The sequence below is a fragment of the Pseudonaja textilis genome, chromosome 3 (assembly GCF_049901715.1).
Source record: "Pseudonaja textilis isolate UNSWEBS1 chromosome 3, rPseTex1.2, whole genome shotgun sequence".
Classification (NCBI taxonomy): Eukaryota; Metazoa; Chordata; class Lepidosauria; order Squamata; family Elapidae; genus Pseudonaja; species Pseudonaja textilis.
The window spans coordinates 161,223,534-161,229,825 of record NC_141992.1 but is presented as its reverse complement, the minus strand read 5'-3'; positions in this window follow the sequence as shown (position 1 = coordinate 161,229,825).

Below are 6,292 nucleotides of genomic sequence, written 5' to 3'. Positions count from 1 at the left end.
CATCATCATTGTATTAACTAACTTCACATTAATTTTTTTAAATTATTTTTTTTAATTGAGTTACAGAGAGAAACTTGTAGGTCACTTGGAGTCATTATTTTGCATGTAGTAGTTTCTAACAAGCAAATATATAACAGTGAGAACTTATATTAACCAAATTTAATAATAATAAATAATGGGCTTACCCAACACAGCAGCCAATACGATAGATATAATGTAATTGGAATTGGCAAGTGGAGAGTCAGTTTCAAGAAAGGAGGATCCTAGTGGGAGAATCAAGAGACTTTTATGGTTACGTTCCAATTCCACTGTCGGCTGCAGTGGAAGATGCTGGGCCTGTGCACTTCTGGGTCTGTGCACTGCTGTAGGATGCTGGGCCTGTTCACTGCTGAGATTGGCAGCTCGGCAGTTCAATTCCCGTGAGTGAATAAACCATGCAGGGACAAGAAAGGAGCCTCTGCTGAAAGACTACCAGCATTCAGGCATCCCATGGGTAAAGATAACACCACCTGAAAAAATTCCTTTCACAGAGGTAGCCAGCCACCTTGGGGTGACCCCTGGCTAACACGTGCCATACACTAAATAAAATCCACTGTGGCGTTCAGTACATTTAGTTCAATGTCAAAGGGACAAAGCAAGTTCAAAGAACAGTGGGGAAATAGGAGATTTCAGGAACTGACTTACCTTAAAAAAAAAAACCATATAGAATTCAGTCAGAGACAGAGGAAAAATTAAAACAAAAACAAAAACCAGAGATTAATATACAGCCAGGCTTCTCAGTATTGGAAGAGGACAAAGGGATTTGCAGTGCAAAGCTGAAAAGAACAAAACTTCTTGCCAAATAAGAAAGTGATAAAAAAGATGTTTTATTTCTATTATGTTTTGTGAAAACCCAATAAAACTTTTACTAAAAAAAATAAAATAAAGTGATAGGTTCAGTAAGGTAGTATTCACACTCACAGGGGTATGTGCTAAGGGTGAGGGAATGCACTGCATGAGTTCAACTTATTATAGAATAAAATGAAGATAGTACCTTAATTTCGGGAAAGAGAGAGAGGAATTTCTGAATCAAGGAGGGAGAGAAAGTAGGGGAAAAACATTTTCTGTCAACATAGTTTTCCTGTGCAAATTTATCTTTAAAAAAAGAGATTCCCCAACAGACAAAGGAAGTATTGAGAAAGGTACCACTATAAAGTGTAAAGGCAAAAATATTGCTACTGAGATGTGCTCAAGTGAGAAAAGGCAAAAGGAAATGTCAGCAACTAACAAGACACAAGGACTAGGAGGAGAAGGAGGAGGAGAAGGAGGAGGAGGAGGAAGGGAAAAGGGTGATAACTGGATTGCTCCAATGATAATGCTTCTGCAGATATCCTTATAATAAGAAATCTTTGGGAAACCTTGTGAGAAAGTTAGCCTGGGTCACACTATTTTTTAATATTACATATATTTCCTGAATTAAGGGATCAGGAAGATTTCTAAGGATACCCTACTTTGTTGTCAGACTGTGGCCTTTTGCCCATTAATTAGCAATTAATTAGCTTCCTTCTATACCATAAGAATCCCAGCTTCACCAGAGAAGTGAGCTACTTGCTACAAGGATAATTTCTGGCTTGAGCCAACTATTAGGATTAACTATTGCATTGGACCACATTGCAGGAAGCATTTTGGAGAAAGAAGATGACTAATGGGTTAATGGGAAATGGGAAAATAAGTAGAAAAAAGGATGGATGATTATTAAACAAAAGATAGTTGCATTGAAAAGAAAGATAGAAAAACAAGTGGAAGGGAACAAAACTGGAAGAAGATGAGCCAAAGAAAAGAGACACCTGGAGAGAGAAGGAAATAAAAGAGAGAGGAACTCTTCAGGAGCTCAGAGGGGTAAATGCACCAGGCAGACAATATCTTCCTTCCAAGCAGGTTAATCTTCAAGTATTCAGGATTTGCAATATTGAAGTCTGCAGTTGCATCCTTTCTTTTCCCACTTCTTCTCTTTTTACTAGCAAGTAGACACTATTCTTTCTAATAATTTAGAGGTAACAATGGTGATGACAGGAGAACCCTCATTTTCCTAGGGATAAACATGGAGATATTAAAGGCCAAAGATGTAGTAGAATTTTATTGCAGGATAACACTGCCCACTTTCAGTGATCTAAGAACTGGAATGATGGCTGCTATCAGTCTGCCCACCTCTTTCTGTTGGAAGCTAACTAGTATCATTGCTCTTTGTTATTAATGTAGGTAGTGCATCTTAATCTGCTAGTGAAATACCTCACTCCTGACAGTTCTTTTCCCTTGGTTTCATCTGCTGTTAAAAAGAACCTAACCTAGACCTAGGTTTGTTTTCTTCTCCCTGACCCCAGATATGTGGAATTCGGTGGGTACTCAATGGCAAAGGGCAGTTTATCTCATATCCCCCAATATAATCTAGGATAGGATACACTGGATTCTTGTAGCACCTCTGTATTCATACTAAGGTTCACTATATGTCTTATATTATTAACAGAACACTCTTTCAGCCTCCTCCCCTCTCCTGCAAGTCCTACTATACTGCTTCATTGTGATTGGGATATTCTTGGGAAGATGAGTTTATCAAGCTAAAACAAGCAGACATCTAGAAGGCAATGATAAACCCCTCTTTTTTCCAGGAAAACACATGGATAGAAAATATAAAATTACTAATAACAAATTTATCTATGTGGTTAGTAAGAGTCAGTAATGATTTAAGGACATATTAGGAATAGCACATCTGAGACTTCAGATCAGAAGCCCAGTTGTTCTGCCATCTGAAGGTAAGGGCCCAGAGTGTTGTGAATCATGATAAGAGTTTTTTTTATGGTGGCACTTATTATGGATTGCCCTTTATACAGGAAATATAATTAATCCAATATTGTTAAAACAAAGAATATTTAAAACAAGATTCTTCACAAGCCTTTATGGGATAGTATTGTCCAAGGACCAGGATGTTTCTTAAATTGATCCTACTAAAAGTTATAACTGATATATTCCCTCCCTCCCTCCTTTCTTTCCTTCCCTCCTTCTTCATTCTTACTTGTATCAGATCATAACTAGACAGTAGAACCTCTGTCAAGATAATTTAGAGCAGAGAAGGGATGGTCCATGACATGTCTGATCAATACCTTGATAACATGGCTACCATCTGCCAATAATATACTTATGAGGAAATTGCTCTTAGTGAGCAGTTATTGTTATGTGCAATTGAAGGTACGGTCAGTTTCAGGAAGCAGCATTTGCCAGCCAGAGGATTCTAATCTAATTAAGGTTACAGAGCTGAGCTCGTTAACTTACTGTTAGCACTTTTTAAGGATGTGCTGTGCTGTGGGAAACATCAACTTAAGAAGGGATGGCTTGTTTAAGCTCTCTCCGCACTCCAACTGCAGTGCAATGTTTTTATGTACTGAAGCATTCAATATATATGTCAGGTGCTTAATGAAGTACAAAAAAAAAAAAATTAAGGTCCAGGATTAACTCTAAGGATCCCAGAATTTATTTGGTTTTTCTGGAAGGCATACTGTCTACAAAAGCTTTCTGCTGTAACTGAGCCTTAATATTTTGCTATAGCTTTTACTCCTGACCTTGCTCATTCCTTATTCTTGTCTTTTTTCCATTGCGTCTGGCTGCTCTATCTCAAAATCACTATACATTTTGTATTTTTATTGTTTTTATTCTTCTCTTTTGGCTATGCTCACTAGAATAATAAAATTGGAAGGTCATACATTCTGTATAAAACTCCTGATTACAACTCTGTAATCCTTTAATCAGGGGTAGAGCTGGGACAACTGGACGGAGCTTAGTATTTATTGGCTGGATGCCCTTACTGACGCCATGCAGAGTTCACTGCAGATATTTTTTCTTTGCACCCTAGGAGAGAAACATCTGCTGCTACTAGGGTTGAACTCTCAAACCTTCAAAGTGGGAGGTGAATTCTTCACCACTAGGCCACCATGCCACTCATATATTCTCATACTATATATTCTGTATCTATGGAGTGAAAGGTTAGCAAGGAATAGTGGCAAATGATGTTGGTTGGAAATTAAAGCTCCTTTCAGTGCTATTTAAGCTTTGTCCTGGGGGCTGCAAAATTTACTAAGCATACCATAATGTGACATAGAGGAAACACATAGAAAACAATTTTATTAACATAAAAAGTCTGAAAGAGACATTTCCGAACTATATTTTGATAGCATCAGTAGCTTGGAGAGATTAGATAAGCATAGACTTTACAAAAAAGGCCATTCTGCATCTGTTATTCATACTAGCTGAAGGGCAGTATGTATTATTCACAGCAGGGAACAACATATATATTTTATTGCTAGACACAACTGATAATTAATGAATATGCTAAGAAAAAAAGTGAATGAAAATCTAGCCAACACAGCCGGAAGATAATCTTAAAATGTAATGACATGTTCATGTTTTGTTTATTGTTGATAGCTTAAATACACATGCACACATACTGCATACATATACAGAGGCTAGTCGTGACCATTTTACACAGTACATTGGCTTGGAAATAAGTATGAAAGATACTCTGTATATTTTGTAATGAATGAAACAGGAAGCAAGCACCTGGAATTGTTTTGCTTGCATCTCTTTTCATTTTAAGGAAATTGGACTTCAGTGCAGATGAAAGCCCACTCTACTCAGAAAATTGTTTTGTATTTCAACTGTCTATATTCAGCTTTTTTTATTGAACATTTTTTAAAAATATGATAAGCATAAGCTTGTCAATTTGTATACCCAAATTAGTTGGCTGATGGCCTTAGATAAGCTTTAACCCAGGCTTTCTCAACCTTGGCAACTTTAAACTGTGTGTATTTCAACTCCTACAATTCCCCAGCTAGCATGCTGGGTGCTGAGGTCTTCACATTTTAAAATTACCAAGGGTGAGAAACACTGCCTTAGTCTCTTAATTCCCAATTTGGATTATATTATATATTGTATTTATGTTAGATTAAATTAAAAGTGTATATCTTAATAGTATCTGAAAACTGTTGACTGTTTCCTTGTAATTTGACTCATGAGAATAGCAAGTGGGAAAATATTTTATAATATTATGGTTTTCAGGGTTCACATTTCTAGAGTTCACAGGGAATCATAGAACTGCAAGCAGCTCATGTGATTGAAAATGTACTGTTAACTCTAAAATAACCAAACTTTGTATGAAGTATAAAAAGTCAAATGAATGGGATATTGCAGTAATGGAACTATTTAGAAAGTTCATTTTTTTAAGCTATTGCTATGGAATATTTTAACTTGCCAATTTCATTCACTTAATTTAGCAGAAAATGGAGATATTATTGATGTTGAAAGAAGTATAGCAATCAATGGAATGTAGCAATCCTGGATTGTATTAGGGTATGAATATGTGAAATGGGGGATATAATGGTTTTCTTCACAAGACTACAGGTAGAAACGGTTGAGAGGAGGCCCTTTCCCCAACCCTTTTACCTAGAAAAGATGCTCTGGAGTTAGTTAGTCATGTGTTTGTCATTTGATTATGCAAATCACTCTACATGGAGTGGCTTTTTGAAAATTGTCCAGAAACTTCAGTTTATGGAAAATGTGCTGCCTGAGAGCTTAAAAGACAATATTGGAATTATGATATAAAACTGCAAAACTGCTAAAGCTGCTATGAGAGCAGCATTGGTCCTTAATCTGTTTCTGAGTGCAATTCAAGGTACTGACTCAGACTCTGGGTATCTCAAGAGACTGGCTATGCTCAGTAAACTCAGTAGGTGCTGAGTTTTCCCTTATGTGAAATTCCATTGAAATTCTAAAGAATAATTAAAAATTGACTTTGTCAGAAGGCTTTCAGTGATTAAGCAGCTAAAAGAAATTGCATGCTATAATTGCTATACACCAGGGATGTCAAATTCACAGCGTCATGTGACATATTGGGACTTTTTGCCCCTGTTGCTAAACCGGGTGTGGGCATGGCCAGCATGTGACGCATCTGACAGCCCTGCTATAAAACCTCAAAGCTGATATCATAGAACAACTCAAAGAGGAATTGCAAGATTGGAAGGTGTGAAGAAACCTCCTCCTCCCCCTCCTCCTCCTCTACCACATCATGATTGGTATTGTTTCTGCCCACTTTTTTGCTGTTTATTGTATTGGTCCTTGTAGTGTGCTTGACTCTGTTTTGAACCAATTTATACATCTGATAAATAAAAAAACAATAAAAATCACAAAAGGAAAAATTATTGCTATACCAGCTCTCTTTATCATTTCGATTCTTCATTTATCTGAAATGGTGAACAGAAAAGTGAAC